At 42.8% G+C, this 18,476-nt stretch overlaps 1 protein-coding gene across 1 annotated transcript in view; it reads left to right on the top strand.

Annotated features, from left to right (window-relative positions):
* Positions 1-15,829: 15,829 nt before the first annotated feature.
* ncam2 (neural cell adhesion molecule 2) overlaps positions 15,830-18,476 on the top strand; it is a 361,641-nt gene continuing 358,994 nt past the window's right edge. The window contains exon 1 of the mRNA XM_041211359.1: positions 15,830-15,860. The gene's annotated coding sequence lies outside the window, so the exon portion shown is untranslated. The remainder of the gene's footprint in view (positions 15,861-18,476) is intronic.

Here is an 18,476-nt window from a genome sequence, read left to right as displayed (position 1 = left end):
CTGTATTCTCCAAAGGGAAGGATGAAAGCTGTTCTCTTTGGTACCAGCTCCAGCGCAGGAGTTGCAGGAAAGCTGCTGAATAGGTGATAGATTATCAACTATGGGAGACCACTCTGGATTTTGTGTCAGGATTTTATTCCCTTCACCTTCTTCCCTCCTGAGACATAATCACAAAGCTGAGCAGGAAATGTTGAGTAGCTTGGGCCTATACTCATTGGAGTTTAGAAGAATGACACTTTGGAAGGAGTAATTTGACAAGGAAGTATTCGATGAATGGCATGACACTAGGAAGTTCTGAGGGACAAAGGGACCTTGGCGTGTGTGTCCATAGATCTCTGAAGGCAGAGGTTAGTGGGGTGGTGAAAAAGACATATGGGACACTTGCCTTTATCAATCGAGGTATAGATTACAAAAGTAGGGAGGTCATGTTGGAGTTGTATAGAACCTTGGTGAGGCCACAGCTGGAGTACTGTGTGCAGTTCTGGTCACCACATTATAGGAAGGATGTGATTGCACTGGAGGGGGTGCAGAGGAGATTCACCAGGATGTTGCCTGGGATGAAACATTTAAGTTATGAAGAGAGGTTGGATAGACTTAAGTTGTTTTCGTTGGAGCAGAGAAGACTGAGGGGTGACCTGATCGAGGTGTACAAGATTATGAGGGGCATGGACAGGGTGGATAGGGAGCAGCTGTTCCCCTTAGTTGAAGGGTCAGTCACAAGGGGGCATAAGTTCAAGGTGAGGGGCAGGAGGTTTAGGGGGGATGTGAGGAAAAACTTTTTTACCCAGAGGGTGGTGATGGTCTGGAATGCGCTGCCTGGGAGGATGGTGGAGGCGGGTTGCCTCACATCCTTTAAAAAGTACCTGGATGAGCACTTGGCACGTCATAACATTCAAGGCTATGGGCCAAGTGCTGGTAAATGGGATTAAGTAGATAGGTCAGGTGTTTCTCACATGTCGGTGCAGACTCGATGGGCCGAAGGGCCTCTTCTGCACTGTGTGATTCTGTGATTCTGTGAGAGGTGATCTTATTGAAACTTATAAGATTCTGAGGGTAGGTGCTGGGAGGATGTTTCTTCTCAAGGGCAAATCTAGAACTAGGGGGCACAGTTTAAAAATAAGAGGTTTCCCACTAAAGACAGAGATGAGGAGGAAGAGAGCAGTGGAAGTTGGGTCATTGAATTTATTCAAGGCTGAGTTGGACAGATTTATGATCGACAAGGGAGTCAAGGGTTGTGGGGGACAGGCAGGAATGGTGGATTTAAAGTGACAGTCAGATCAGCCATGATGTTATTGGGTGGTGGCGCAGACTCATTGGGCCCAATGGTCTACTCCTGGTCCTATTTCTTATGAACTTATTTGTTTATTATGATCCCTTAAGGGCCTCAATTGGCCCAAGGATGGACAGGCCACCTGAGTTGCCTCTGCCACTCGTAATATTGCAGTGGGGGCAGAGGCAGTCAGGTGGGCACCAACAATGGTGCCCATGGAATTTTACAGGTGCTGCCACCTGTAAACCTGTTCTCTTGTAAGTGTAAAGTACTGCACTTGAAGTCTGGTTCAGGGCTTTGGTCCCCTGATTGCTGTAGAAATGATTTCATTTCTCTCTGGGAATGGATGTGGTGCTTAGGATGCGTGCCACTTTATTCCACAGGCAATGACACCTGAGTTTTTTTTTTATTCAATTGATATGTGTGTCGCTGGCAAGGCTGGTATTTATTGCCCCATCTCTAACTGCCCTTGAGAAGATAATGGTCAGTTGCCTTCTTGAATACAACTGAGTGGCTTGCTCAACCTCACAGCATCTACCCTGCCAATTCCTCTAAGAATTTTATGTTTCAATGACATTAACTCTCATTCTAAGCTCCAGAGAATGTCACTATCTGACAACAGGGAAGCTGGATATGTAACTCTCTATCCCATCATTTAAGTCATAAATAGCTACGGTGAATAGTTAAGACCTGACACAGATCACTCGGTGATGCTACTCTTCACACCCTGCCAAAAAATTGGATTACCTCCCCATTATCTCTACTTTCTGCCTCCTGCTATTCATCCAATCTCCTAACCAGGTCAAAAGTTTGGCTTCAATTCCAAGAGTTCAACTTTAGCTGACAGTTTCTTATGAGCAATTGTATCAGGTGTCTTCTGGAAGTCAATATAAATAAAATCCATAGACATTCTCCTGTCCATATCTTCAGTCAACTCTTCAAAAAACTTCCATCAGGTATATAGGGCATGGCATTCTGCAATCTGCGAGAAGCAAGAACAGAAGTTTCAGAGCAGCAGAGCACGGGACTGTCAATAAGATGAAGGAGGATTCTGATAAGGAAAGGGAGAGAGAGAGTTAACAGCTGGACAACAAGGCTTATATTCTCTTTTCTTTTTAACATGATTCAGGAAAAGCTGAGATCAGAAAAAAAATGAATGTCTGTTGTGAGAGGTTTATGTCAGTAGTAGGGCAAGATAGTTCACCTCTAAGAAACGCAGAAAAAGGAATATAGTCTGCAGAATGTTCCAAGGCTTTCTGTGAAAGAAATCTTTTGTGAAAGTGAAGCTGAGCCGGTATGTAGTTAAAAATACTATTTAACACCAAGGAACAATGAGGTCTAGTTTAATGACAGTCCCCAAAGTGGCTATTTATTTGACTCCATATGCCCAGCATTGTGGTTGGCTCCAAAATGGCTTGACGGTCCACTCAGTTGTATCAAACCACTGTGAAAAATTCTAATAAGAATAAAACCAGACAAAACACTCGGCATCAGCATAAGCTACAGAAAACGACATAGACTCCACTCGCACAGTCTACCCTCCGAAGTCCTCTTCACTAACATCTGGGGATGTATGTCAACATTGGGAGCACTGTTCCTCCTCAAGCAACAGCCTAACATAATCATGCTCAAAGAACCATCTCTTTTAAACTATATCCCTGACTCCTCCACCATCATCCCCGGATATGTCCTGTTCCATTGTCAGAACAGGCCCACCAGAAGTGGTAGCATAGTGGTATACAGCTGGGGGGAATGGCACTAGATGCTTTCAACATTGACTTCAGACCCCATGTGAAGGTTCCTGACATCAGCTCAAATATAAGCAAGGAAACCTCCTGCTGGTTGTCAAATATTGCACTCCCTCAATCAGCTGATGAATCATGTTGAACACCACTTGGAAGAGGCACTGAGGGTAGCAAGAGCACAAAAGATACCCTGCATGGCAGACTTCAATGTCTGTCATCACGAGTGGCTCAGTAGGATCACTACTGAATGAGCTGGCTGAGTCCAGAAGGAAATACCTGGCAGGCTGAGCCAGGAGCAGGTGTTGAGAGAAATAACATGAGGGAAAAACAAACCTGACCTCATTCTCACCAAACCATCTGCCCATGTCAGTATCGTTTGGAGTGACCATCACACAGTCCTTGGGAAAACACTTGAGTTTGCCCTATATTATGTTGTGTGAGACTGCTACCTAATTAAGATAGATCCAGAACATATTTAGCAGCTTAAGAGTGGTCAGTCATGAGGCACTGTGGGCCATAAGCAGCAACAGAACCTATAACTGCAAAGCCCAGCGTATTCCCCACTCTACCATTATCATCAAGCTGGGGACTATAACTTGTTCATGCAGAATAGAAGAAAGCATTGCTAGAAACAGCACCAGGCACACCTGAAAGTGAAATGCCAACCTGGTGAATACAGGACTGGAAACAGGCTATACAGTGGAAGTGGCATGATGTAGAATGAGCTAAGTAATCCCGGAATCAACAGAACAGATCAAAGCTCTGCAGGCCTATTATGTCCCATAGTGAATGTGCGATGGAAAATTAAACATTGTCTGGGAAGAGCAGGCTTCATGAACATTCCATTCCTCAACGACCATCCCTGACAAGAGAGAATCTAACCATCTTCCATTGACATTCAATGGCATTGCCATCGCTGAATCTCCAACTATCAACATCCTTGGGGTTACCATTGACCAGGAACGGAACTGGACTAACCATATAAATACTGTGGCTATAAGAGCAGGTCAGAGGCCTGAGAATTCTGAGGAGAGTAACTGACCTCCTGTCTCCCCAACGCCTGTCCATCATCTACAAGGCACAAGTCAGGAGTGTGATGGAATACTCTTCACTTGCCTGGATTAGTGCAGCTCCAACAATTCTCAAGAAGCTTGACACCATCCAAGACAAAGCATCCTGCTTGATTGGCACCCCACCCACCACCTTCAACTTTCACTCCCTCCACCACTGACACACAGTGGCAGCAGTGTGTGTACCATCTACAAGATGCTCTGCAACAACTCACCAAGGCTCCTTCCACAGCACCTTTAAACCTGCAATCTCTACCACCTAGAAGGACAAGGGCAGCAGATCCATGGGAACATCATCCCTACAATTTCCCCTCCAAGCCACACACAATCCTGACTTGGAAATATATTGTCGTTTCTTGATTGTCATTTGGTCGAAGCCCTGGAACTCCCTCCCTAACAGCACTGTGGTATCTACACCACATGGACTACAATGGTTCAAGAAGGCAGCTCACCACCACCTTCTCAAGGGCAATTAGGGATGGGCAATAAATGCTGGTGTAGCCATTATTACCCACATTCCATGAACGAATAAATATTTAAAAAAGTCAACACCTTTGACCAGGAGCTTGATTGGATCAGCCATAAAAGTATTGTGGTTACAAGCACAGATCAAGGTCTGGGGTGAGTAACTCACCTCCTGATTCCCCAAAGCCTGTCCACCATCAACAAGACACAAGTCAGGAGTGTGATGCAATACTCTCCACTTGCCTGTAGCAGTGCAACTCCAGCAAAACTAAAGAAGCTTGACATCATCTAGAACAAAGCACCCTTACTTGAACAGCACCCCATCCACTGCCTTATACATCCACTCCCTCCCACAGCAGGATTTATTGCAGCACCTCGCAAAGCTCCTTCGACAGTGCCTTCCACACCTGAGTTCTCTACAGCCTAGAACACCACCAAGTGCAAGCTCCCCTCCAAGTCACTCATAGTCCTGACTTGGAACTATAATCGCCTTCCTGGTCGACAGACTTTGGGGCGTCAGGAGGTATTGTAGGGTCAAAATCGTGGAACTCTCTCCCTAGTAGCATTGTGGGTGCATCAACACCATAGGGGCTGCATCTCACCACCACCTTCTCCAGGGCAATTAGGGATGAGCAATAAATGCTGGCCCAACCAGTGAAGCCCACATCCCGTGAAGGAATATAAAAAAGCAACATGCCCCTTTAAGAACTATAGCTGTGATTTTATTTTTTTATTGTGTCTACAAAAGTGGGATGTCAAACAATTACATGAAAGATTAGGTTAATACACATGACTGAGGAGAATGTGGTATTGAATTTCTGACATTGACAGAACTGTGCAATTTTTATTGTTATCCGGCAGAAATTAGGTTCAAATTTGCAAAGCTATTTGTTGATTACTGAGTATTGTTCCATGAAAGAAAGCTGTAATTAAACTCATTGCACAACACCTAGAAGAGAGATGAGAAAGTAGAAAAGGTTGTAGTTTCAGTAGGATGCTGTTTTGGAAAATAAAATAAAAACTTGACAAGTCTGTTATGGTCGAACTGCATTAAGAGAAATTTTATTAGATTGCAATCTGTGTTATTTACTGCTCCAATGTTCATCGTTGTCTTGAATTCTCCAGGAATGTTCCCATAACAACTAGAGTGTGATAGTTTCTGGATTGTTGACACTACCTCAGTTCCAAATATGCTTTTGAAAACAAGCTAGACTTGAATAAAAGCAAAATAAAAGCAAAAACTACTGCAGAAGCTGGGGACCTGAAATAAAGACAGAAAATGCTGGAGACACTCAACAGGTCTGGCAGCATCTGCGGAGGGAGTAACAGAATTTGTTCCAAGTCCGATATTACTCTTCTTTAGAACTCTTCCTCTCTGTTCTGAAGAAGAGTTATATTGGACTGGAAACATTAACATTGCTAATCTACATAGATGCTGCCAGACATGCTAAGTCTTTCCTGTTTTTTTTTTAATTTAAGCTAGAATTGAATATTGGAGGTGTAGGGTTGCTTAGGTTTGTGGAATTTCTCTCAAGTATCTTTTGGCTTTGAGAGAAATTTTCCACAGGTCTATGTTAGAAGATTAACTAGTTGAAGCCAAGGAAGGTTTGGGGCTACAGGGAGAAAGCGGCGTAGTGGGAGGAGTTGTCAATAACTGTACCATGGCACAGTTGGTAATATTCTTGCCTCTGACCCTGGAGACTGTGGATTCAAGTCCCAGTCCAGAACCTTGAGTGCAAAGCAGCACTCTGGCACTTTAGTGTAGTACTGCAGGAGTGCTGCACTGTCAGAAGTGCGTTATTTTGGATGCGACATTAAATGGAAGACTTGTTTGCCTTCTCAGATGAATTTAAAAGACCCATCACATTATTTAAAAGAAGAGCAGAGATGTTACCCCCGGTATCCCGGCCAACATCAAGCCCTCAATCGAAATCACAATAACAGATTGTCTGGTCATTATCATATTGCTGTCTCTGGGAGCTTGCTGTGTACAAATTGGCTTCCGTGTTTCTTATATTACAACAGGGAACACACTTCAGCATTGCTTCATTGGCTGTAAAGCACTTTGTGTTGTTCTGAGGTTGTGAAAGGTGCTATATAAACGCAAGTCTTTCTTCCTTTCATCAATGGACTTGCACAGCCATAGTGGGTTGAGAAATGATCTTCTGAGCTATAAATGCCAGCATTCTGTTGTGGGGCAGTGTTTTTTAATATTTATTTCCAGGATGTGGGTGATGCTAGCAAGGTCAACATTTATAGCCCATCCCTTCTTGACCTGAGAAGGAGGCAGTGGGCTTTCCTCTTGATCCCCTGTGGTAGTGTGGGTACCCGGGTATGTGGTCTGTGAAAGGAAGGATTTTAATACTGCTCTCATTTCATTCTTCTTAGGATCTAAGTAATGAATAGTTAGTTGATCAAACTGCAAATAATCTGAAAAGCCTCCAAGAATGATGGGTCTTCAAATTTCTGATGAAAGCAGGATTAATTAGAAAGATGCATGTTGTATATTACATTAAAGAGCAAGGTGTACTGAACAGCTCAGTGAGCCCTATGGAGCACCAACACACCGCTTCATATTTCCCTGATTTCAGGCTGTTCATCCTGGAATGCTGTCTCCCTACAAAGAAAGAAAGAACATCCTGGTGCCATTAATGCAGAAGCAACATGTTGCTGCAAATCTTAAAAAAGAAACAGAAAATGGAGTAAATACTCAGAATTCAAGTGGAACCTTCAGCGGGAGAATCAGAACTGGAAAGAAAGGTTAGCAAGTGCAGAGGCAGGGAAAGCGGAAAGGGGTAGAAAGAACAAAGCGGAAGGTTTGTGATGGGGTGGACGACAGAAAAGTGATGAGATGTCAATAAGGTAGAAGAGACAAACAGAATTCTCATCAGAGAGAAGAGTAGAAAGTCATCAAAGTGAATGCTTTCTCACTGTAATCTCAGTCTCATGCTCTAAGGTCCCCTTTAGTGGCCCATTCTGTTTTGTAAAGGACACAGATAGATAGATAGGTAGACAGACAGATAGACAGACAGACAGACAGACATAAAAGCATAATAAAAATAGGACAGAAAAAAAGGAACGAAAGAAAGAAGCCCAAATTAGGAAGGAAGAGACCTGGGCTGTTTTTAATCAAACAGTAACTGACAGTGTTATGGAACCAAATACTTTTCACCCATTGTCAGATTTTGAGTATGTTTGGAGACATTTAAAGCACGGCTTTAGCGTCAGTGTGAAGTGGTTTAATTTCATACCCCATAACCTAAGTGTAGCCTTGAACCTGGGTTCAGGACCCTGACCTGAAGCTAGAACAAATTGAAAGGAGGGAGTTTCACTCTGCTTCCTTCCAGTCATTTTGGATCCCGCAATTTTCAGTGTTGTGTTGACGCAAAACTGAAACTCCTGTGCCTCAATGCTTAACTTGTACTGGAAATACGCAAAGATACAGTAACACTCTTTCTACACTTCTCTACTAAGCGCTCCGAGACCAGCTATAGCATGATTGAGAGGTGAAATGGAATTATTTTTATACTGCAACCTTAAATACTCCTAGGTCAGGTGCAATATGGGATGAATGCAAATTCAATTCCCTCCACATAGCCATCGAGCTCTTAGAAGTAAGGTACAGCATGGTTCAGGTACAGTGCAAAGATTCTTTAACTTTGACCTTGTAAAATGACTTTACTCCAAACGCAGACGAACTTATACTACACATTATGGTATCATTTCCATGAACTCAGTGTGCCTTTCATCCTAACTGTTGGGACTATATCCCATGGGTATTTAATGTTCACTCCACACCACCTTTACTGCTGCACAGTTGTTTTTTTTTTGTTTCTCTCCTGATTTTCTGCGACCTTTTCTCCTCTACTCTTAAGGGAATCTTGCCAGAGCTTGTTCCTTTTAGAATGAGTAACCCTGAGATGCCTTCACCAGAAACCCATCCTTCGTGCCCCAGCCTGTTGAGTGAGCCTCGATAGCTTGTTTTGTTTCCCAGCTTGGGGAGGGGGTGGGGTCATTGGGTAGAGACCATGCGTGGAAATGCTGGCAGATTCCTGAGCAACTCAGTTACACTGAAGATAACTAAAGGAAACCAGCAGCTGGAAGGGAAGCAGCTTGGTGTTTTGTTAGTTATGGCTCAGTGTGTAACACTCTTCACTAAATCTGAAGGCTGGGGGTTGAACTCCCAGTCCACAGACCTCAACACAAAAATCTATGCTGACGCTTCAGTGCAGGACTTGGGGAGTGTTGCACTATTGGAGGTGCCGTCTTTCTGGTCAGATATTAAACTGAGGCCCTATCTATCCTCTCAGGTGGAAAGGAAAAGTACTTAGGCCAGAATTTTCAGGTTGGCCTGATCGCCGACATGTAAACTGACGCGCGATGACGTTGGGCGGGGATCCCGATGTCACCGCGTGTCATTGCGATTTTCAGTTCGGCGGGTGTGCAGTAGAGTCGGCTGTATGCCTGCTGAACTGCCAAAGGCCTATTAAGGCCATTTAAATATCAATTAAACTAATAAACTGAGCTGCCCGTCCAATCTTAAGGTTGGGCAGGTGAAGAGCCCAGGCGGCCTTCTCATTTTTCATGGAATCTCATCCATGGGCGGCATGAGGTTTCATGAAGTGTTTACACTGTCACATGAGGGGACGTCTTCAAAGTTAACTTTAGTTAAATTTTAAAAACTTTAAGTTTTAAAACATACTTTGCACTGTAACTGAACCGTGCTGTACCTTACTTCTAAAGAGCTTGATGGCTGTGTGGAGGGAATTGAAGATGCATTCATCCCATATTGCACCTGACCTAGGAGTGTTTAAGGTTGCAGGGAAAGGGCTCAGGCTCCAACTCAGGGAACACCACAGCACCCCCCCACCTCCCCACCCGCCCACACAGTAAGTGTTCAGCACTTCTGGGTGCACGTTATGCTGGGCAGGCCTTAATTAGCCCACCAACGTAAAATGGCGGCGCGGACCCGATCGAGGGCGCTGATCAGGTCTGCGCCCACCCCTGCACAATCCCCCCCCCCCCCCAAATGGGGGAAATATTCTTCCCTTACATTTATAAAGAACCTATAATGCCCAGCAGATGCCTCAAAGCACTTTATAGCTAATGAAGTATTTTTGTAGTGTAGTCACACTGTTGTAATATAGAAAACGTAGCAGACAATTTGCAAAACACAAGCTCCCACAAACAGCCCAGTGATAGTGAACAGATAATCCGTTTTTATGATGTTAACTGAGAGATATATTTTGGACAGGGCACCAGGAAGAACTCCCCTGCTCTTCTTTGAAACAGTGCTGTGGGATCTTTGAAGACCGCCTGTGAGGATAGACAGGATCGGGCATAAAAAATGAACGTAAAAGATCACAAGGTACTATTTTGTGGAAGAGAAGGCAAATTGGTGTCCTGGCCAATATTTATCCCTCAGTCAACATCACAAAAATGGATTACCTGCTCATTACCATGTTGTGGGAGCTTGCTGCGTGCAAATTGGCTCTGGTGTTTCCTACGTAACAATGGCTACACTTTAAATGCACTTCTTTGACTGTGAAGCAATTTGTGATGTTCTGAACTTGTGAAAGGCGGTATGTAAATGCATATCTTTCTTTCTGTCTTTGAATTATGTTTATCTTTTTGATGTGAGGAGGCCCAAGGTATACAACTGGCTTGTAACCGCAAATCTCACACCTTGGATTCTGCCCGAGGTAGTGAATGTACTCTTGAACAAATTAAATGATTTTGCTTGGAACACGTTTACGGCTAATTGGTCCAATTAGTCTGCTGAAAATACCCATTCTGCAAGAGATTTCCTTAATGAAAGCGATCCAGGTAATTAGGGAAGATAACATGAAACTTTATAGTAGAAAGGAGTGATTAGAAAATGTTCCAGACATGTTGAATATTGGTTGTAAACAGTTGGACTTCTCTTGCGTTTGTAGATTTTGGCATTAACAATAATTCAATGATATAAAACAAATATACTAAGAATTGACTGGAATTAAGCCACTTCGGTCCCAGGAAGGGGGAATTGTGCCATCAGGTCTCCTTTCAAAGATGTTGCCCTCATAGCATATCTTTCAAACAGGCAGCCTGCCATTTTGAAGATAGAATCTTACCATCATTACTCTTTTAATGGTGGAAGTTGTTTGTCAATGCCCTTGCCTGGAATGGCTTATATCTGTTAACAATCTCACTCCAACGTTGTTGAGTTTAAGTTACCTGTGAAAATAGGCTAGTCATTGAGTTAGTTTTACCAAACAAGGAGAAGGCCCTTCACTACCTCCTCAGGGGAGGATCAATAAAAGCTGAGCTTGCCAGCTTACCATATCCCAAGAATGAAATATAAGGACATGTTAAGTGGGTTGAACTGTTGAAAAGTGATTACAGGTTGACACTGAGCTAAAGAGGGAGACATTAGGACGGGTAACCAAAGCCAGGTTAAACTGGTAGCTTTACAGGAGGAGAGGGAGAGACAGAAAGGTTTCAGGATGGAATTCCAGAGCTTAAGGCCAAAATGGCAGAAGGCACGGCCACTAACAATGGAATGAAGAAAGCTGGGGGGTGAATAATAAGGTAGAATTGGTAAGTGCAGAGATCTCAGAGGGTTGTGGAGTTGGAACAGGTTCCAGAGATAGGCAGGAACAAGGCCACGGAGGGATTTGAACATGAGGATGAAACTTTAAAATTGAGATGTTCCGGATCCGGGATCTAATGTAGATCAGCACGTACACAGGCAATGGTTGAAAGGTACATGGTGCGAGTTAAGATATGGGCAGCAGAGTTTTGGATGAGCTATGTTTATGAAGAATGGAAGATGGAAAGCTGGTCAGGAGTGCATTGCAGCGGTCCATAAGACCATAGGACCATAAGACATTGGAGCAGAAATTAGGCCATTCGGCCCATCGACTCTGCTCCGCCATTCAATCATGGCTGATAAGTTTCTCAACCCCATTTTCCCGCCTTCTCCCCGTAATCTTTGATCCCCTTACCAATCAAGAACCTATCTATTTCGGTCTTAAATACACTCGATGACCTAGCCTCCACAGCATTCTGTGGCAATGAATTCCATAGATTCACCACTCTCTGGCTAAAGAAGTTTCTCCTCATCTCTGTTCTAAAAGGTCTTCCCTTTACTCTGAGGCTGTGCCCTCAGGTCCTAGTCTCTCCTACTAATGGAAACATCTTCCCCACGTCCACTCTATCCAGGCCTTTCAGTATTCTGTAAGTTTCAATCAGATCCCCCCTCATCTTTCTAAACTCTATCGAGTATAGACCCAGAGTCCTCAAACGTTCCTCATATGTTAAACCTTTCATTCCTGGGATCATTCTTATGAACCTCCTCTGGACCCTCTCCAGTGCCAGCACATCCTTCCTGAGATACGGGGCCCAAAATTGCTCACAATATTCTAAATGTGGTCTGACCAGAGCCTTATAAAACCTCAGTAGCACATCCCTGCTTTTATATTCTAGTCCTCTCGAAATAAATGCCAACATTGCATTTGCCTTCCTAACTACTGACTCAACCTGCAAGTTAACCTTAAGAGAATCCTGGACTAGGACTCCCAAGTCCCTTTGCACTCCAGATTTCTGAATTCTTTCCCCATTAAGAAAATAGCCTATGCCTCTATTCTTCCTATCAAAGTGCATGACCTCACACTTACCCACGTTGTATTCCATCTGCCACTTCTTTGCCCATTCTCCTAACCTGTCCAAATCCTTCTGCAGCCTCCCCACCTCCTCAATACTACCTGTCCCTCCACCTATCTTTGTATCATCTGCAAACTTAGCCAGGATGCCCTCAGTTCCTTCATCCAGTCAAGTCTGAAGGTAACAAATACATGGATGGGGATTCCAACAAAAGATAGGCTGATATCAGGAGGATATGGAGGAGGATAATGTTGCCAATAAGGATGTAGATAGTTTTGATGGGGGAGAGGGTATGGGGACGGAAGCCCAGCTCAGGGTCAAATAGTGCAGACAGTTCAAGACAAATTACTCTTTATCATCAGGGCTTCAAATATCAGTGGGCAGAAGTGAACAAACTATGAAATTAAGAGCAAGAAGGGAAGTTGTAACTTATTCATACAATGGATAATAGAGCCATGGAACAGATTTATTGTTAAGTAATTGAAGTGCGTATAAATGTGTTTCAGGGACAATTGTATATCTTTCTAGAGAGGGACAGAATGGATAGGGGAATATGGTGAATGAGTGAGTGGGCAAAGCTGATCGATGATACAGGGACAGGCTTACTTGAACCTTGCAGGGAAAGCAATGCTCAAAGGTTTCTGGTCTTCGCTTGACTACCACTGTCCCACCTCTCACCTTTATGGTGTCAACGGTGGCTGAGTGAGTCAGACTCTTGTCATTAAGATAGCAATTGTGGTGTCAAGTTTCACTCCAAAGTCTTGAGGCCACAATCTAAACTGATATTCCCAGTGCTCTGCCCTGGGAATGCTGCAGTGTCAGATGTGCCATCAACCAGGCTCTGTCTGCTTGTTCAGTTGGACATGTAAGATTCCAACAGCACCAGTTCAAAGAGAAGGGGAGTTCTCCTTTTTTTGTCCTGGGCCAATATTTATCCCTCAATCTACATCACTGAAACAATATATCTGGTCAGTATTATGTTGCTGTTTGTGGAATCTTACTGTGTGCAAATTGACTACTGTGTTTCCTACAGTACAAGAATGGTTAGACCTCAAAAGTACTTACTGGTAATTGGCTGTAAGGTGCCTTGGGATGTCCTGGAGCCGCGAAAGATGAGGCTTTCTTTTTCTATGTCTTAAGAGGTTGATAGGAATTACATCTTTTTTCTCTGCTGTAGGATGACACAGAAACCAAATTAATATCACAGTCTATTTACACTTGCTGGAACCTAACCTAGAGAAATACTTAACTAATGAGAATTTGGGTGGCAATGTCAATTATGCACGTTGTAAAATATTCTCTACCATGTTACGTTTGAGTTTTTGAGCAGCTGACTTAAAAAATCTTCCCGACACACTGAAAGGCAGCATAACCTCTTCATGTGGTAGGCTCTCAAAAAGAAAAGAAAGACTTGCATTTATACAGCAACTTTCACTATGTCCCAAAGCATTTTACAACCAACGAAGCACTTTTGAAATGTAGTTACTGCTGCAGGAAACATGGCAGCCAACTTGCGCACAGCAAGATCCCACAAACAGCAGAGTGATAATGACCAGATAACCTGTTTTTAGCGATGTTGGTTGGGGTGCTAAATATTCACCAGAATACTGGGGAGAACTCTGCTGCTCATCTTCAAAATAGTACCATGGGATCTTTTATTTACATCCACCTCGGACAGCAGAAGGGGTCTCAGTTTAACATCCCATCTGAAAGAAGGCACCTCCTATTGGGCAGCACTCCCTCAGATACTGCACTGGGAATGTCACGATCAATTTTGTGTTCAAGTCTCTGGAGTGGGACCTGAGGCCATAACCTTATGACTTAGAGATGACAGTGTGATCCACTGCTTAAGTCACAGTTGACACTCCACTTACCATCAGTGGAAAAGAACAGTTAATTGAAGCAAAAACAAAACCTCATGCCAAGTCCAGCGAGAGATCTCAGTACAGAAGCTGACATCAAGTATTTAGATTTGCTTTTCTGCTGATGAAAGCCCATCAAAAACCAGAATCTCTCTGTACTTTTGAAAAATATTCAATTGCAAGAATGTGGAGAGATAGAAATCCAAAAAAAAAAGGGGGCTGCTATTTGTTCCGTGCTAATCGTGTGATGTTATCTAGTCAGGTGATCACCACTTATCAGTCAGAATCCTGCGAATCAATTTCACATGAAGAGGCATAAGGCAGACGGTTTTGCATTTTGTACCCACTGTGCATCTGTGCAATTGAACCATAATTGTGCATAAGCCATCAGACAAGATGAGAAAACTGGCAAAAAAATCTAAGTTTAACATTTATGTATAGAAGCTTAATTATCTGATAAATACACGGTTCAAGATAAAAAGGAGGAAAACATTTAGGAATGCTTAGCAACTGCTTTACCAATGTCCACAACCTGTGACGTTGATCAATGGGAGGTAGAGATATAAACTGGAGATATAGCCACCAATTTCAGAGAGGTGGCATTATCTGCATATGATGCATTACTGAGGTCAAGCTTAAAAACCACAGGTTTGATAACAGACTTTCAAAGAAAAGAGCAACCAAAGAATGATCCAAATGTATTTGAAAAGAATATGAATGGAAAAATGACCTTTGACTTTCAACCATCAGTCAAGCTCGTAACGTGACTCATTTATATTTGCTCAAAACAACATATGTTCATATGCAGGGACCCATTCTCTGCAAACAAAAGGAATATGTTTAAGCCTTGCGCCTTTTTTTTGTATTGCTCAGGACCTTGGGGAGCCTCTGGCTCTTAATTGCTTTCTCTATGGCAATGCCTTGGCCCATCAGAGTTGACTTGCTAACCCATCATGACCCTTTTCTCCTGTAGTATAAACTGTTGTGATTGTTTGAAATTTGGCATTCTTGTGTTTGTCCTAATGAACAAGAGATGAAAAGCTTCAGCAACATGTCTCTCTTTTCACCAATAGTCCATTTTACCCTAAATTAGAAAGATGATTTAAAACATAAACAACCCACAAATGACTGAATTTAATTTCATTAATTGGAGGGATATCGCTGCATAACATCAAAGTTGCTAGTCCAGTATCAAAACCACCAGGTGACCATGCCAGTAAGAAATAGATTAAGCCAGCCTTAGTCAATTTTATTTAAGACCCTTCCAACTTTTATCGCTGCAGGAGTCTTTCATCCTATTGGGATTTATCCTGGATCACAGAGTGAAAGAACAGTACTCTAATGGAACTCACTGTCTGTGAGAGTGGTCGAAGCAGAGACAAGCTATGAAAAGGAAATTGGATGGAAATGAACTTGCAGAGCAATGGGGATAGAGCAGGTGAATGGGACTGACTGGATTGCTTCATGGAGATCCAGCATAGACTCAATGGGATGAATGGCCTCCTTCTGTGCTGTAAATAGAAATGACTCTAATTTTCTCAACCTCCCAGTTTAGTTATGTATAATCCATTGATTTCCCTCTTATCTTCTCCTCCAGCTATTGGGGAACCTGTCAGTATAGAATGGTACAGCCCTGATGGTGAAAAGGTCATCTCCAATGAGAGGGTCGTAGTACAGACTGAGGGGATACGATCACGGCTAACTATCTATAATGCCAATGAGGAGGATGCTGGAATCTATCAGTGTCAGGTGACAGATGTCAATGGAAAGTCTCAGGAAGCTACGATCCTGGTGGAGATTTACAGTAAGTGCACCCTGGCATTATAAAATGTAATTACTTCAGTAATCACACACCATCTGATGTTCAGGAAAAGGCTTGTGCTTGTTTTAGCTCCATTGTATTAAAATGGAGACAAAAGAAATTATGCCAACAGAAGGATTCCCGGGGGAATTTGAATATAGGCAGGTTTGTACTTGTTCTGATGGTCCAACAGAATCAGCCAAGCTTTTGGAAAATGTGTTTTGCAGGAAGAACCCTCATCACCAACATTCCAAAAGCCAGCTTGGCTCAAAGTGGTGTTCAAACCCAATACCTGGAGTTTAGAACCCAAACTGGAACATGGGTTAGATTATGTTGCCCACTATGCTGCAACGTTTTGATAGAATCTGTATAGAACATGCACTAACGTGTTATTTGCACTGTGCTATCACAGTAGCACATGAGGCATTGCAGTCCAAAAGGCAAAAGCACTCCATTCAGTGCCTGCACTGTCACATCCTCACTGAAAGATTGAAGGGACTCTAACACCACTATAGGAACATTAGTGCAAAGCAGTTTTGTGTACTGGGACCTTCCTGATATGATATTTTACCCTAACTAGCAGTAGCTGCAGCGCAAGGTGATGGAGTCTAGGAATACTTCAGGAAGGGTTAAACTGATACTATTGAGTGTTGTGCTAGCTCCATGAATAGGAGGAACGTGTATTTGAAATAATCACTTTTATTGTCCAACTGATAATGGAAGTTCCAGAAATAACCACACGCTTCAACATTTCAATGATAATTCACTAATTATATAAGGCTTTCCATCATTCTAATCACTGTAATCTGCCGCTACAAGCTAATATTTGTTGCCGTTTTTGTGGACAGGAGAACCAGCCCCTTATAAGCACATGGAGATGTATTTTTATTGCAGATTAAAAGGGAAAGATAATGTTTTGGTTAAATGTGTCATGGAAAGATATTTAACAGGAAAGGTTGCTTCCTAGCTAAGCAGTACCACTGATAGGCAAGTGGAGAGAAGTTGACCTTTAACTGACTGCTATTTCTGGGTGCCAGTTTAATGGAAAACAGACTGCATAGGTAGGCAATAGTAGAATTATAAAATGATGCATCACACCATTTGACCCATTATGCGCCTGCTGATCCTTGAAGTGGTATCCAATTTGTCCCACTCCCTTTGCCCTTTCCCCATAGCCCTGTAATGGTTTATTTTCCCTTCAAGCATTTACCCAATTCTGTTTTGAATGTTAATACTGACACATGTATGTTCCATCACCAGTAGCACCATGTTTGGGTCGTTGAGGTATGAGCTGGACAGCTATAGGCTAAAGGGGCCTTACCTCAACTTTAATGTTTTTTGTGCAACAGTTAATCAAAAGACACTCCCATTGCTCCTGTTACCTCAAAAGACCCTCTTCACTCAATATTTCAACCCATGAAAAACTATTTTTTCTAATGTAGATAGGGGCTGTAGTTCTCACCCTGAGATAAGGGTTAAGGAAGAAACAGTTAAAGGAAAGATAAGTGTATGAGTAGGAGGAATCACTGAAAGACAGTGAAAGGGAATGGGGAGGAGATACCACGATAAGGCAGTAAATAGGTTCAGTCCCACAGATACGTTTTGTTTTTTATTCATTCATGGGATGTGGGCATCGCTGGCTAGGCCAGCATTTATTGCCCATCCCTAATTGCCCTTGAGAAGGTTATCACTGAGCTCCACAATAGTTTACAGGGTAGAGGCACCACCTGGTGTAGAATGGTCCGTGTTTGGTTGGTTGACCTTTATTCAGCGAAAGGGTTGGAACATGACAGTTAGTCTCAGCACCCTCCCTCCAGCTGGTCACCATCACTGACCCCTGCTGGAAATTCCACATGCATGTATGTTTCGTGTTGGGGTTCACTGTCTATGCTCAACCTTGAAGAAAATCCATTTGAGGAAAGTATCAGAGGGACCCTAGTACCTGCGGACCCTAACACCAGCAAGAATCAGGGACTTCAAGGGAGTGGGGGTGAAAATTGGTAAATACGAAAGAAGTGGCATCATGTTTTGGGTGGCTGAGGTATTAGATGGCCAGGCTTCAGGGACCAAATGATTCCTCACCATCTTGTGCATCAGTTGATCAAAAGATGCTGCTGTGCCTCCTGTCAATCCAAATTACTCGCATCACACAATACTGCAACCCATGAAAAACTCTTTTAAAATTTAGATAGAGACATCTGTCAGGTTCTCACCCTGAGAATGTAAGCAAGAGCAACTCTGTGGCTATACTTATAAAGCTTAGTCTACATAAAAGCAAATACTGTATCACTATCTATATGTATTTCAATGAACTCTGAAAGGTAAATTATGTGTGAAAGTAACTCCAAAGGTTAAATATTTTCATAAGTATGGTGGGGTTATGGAATTTCTTTGAGTACAATTGGCGAACTGTGGCAAATTGCACCCAAAATCCCACCATTTTGATAACCTTTTGTTGTTTCACATTTCCACACAAGTTCATTTGCATATCATCGCCATGCAAAATCTATAATGCACCAGCACTACCATGCAGCTTTTAAAATGCAATTCCTTTTTAATAAAATGCAACTTTAAAAAGTATTTGTTTTCTGGTATTGTGGCGCAGTTTGATTAGTACAG

This window comes from Carcharodon carcharias, chromosome 18 (genome assembly GCF_017639515.1).
Source record: "Carcharodon carcharias isolate sCarCar2 chromosome 18, sCarCar2.pri, whole genome shotgun sequence".
NCBI lineage: Eukaryota > Metazoa > Chordata > Chondrichthyes > Lamniformes > Lamnidae > Carcharodon > Carcharodon carcharias.
This window is presented reverse-complemented; position numbering and strand designations above follow the sequence as displayed.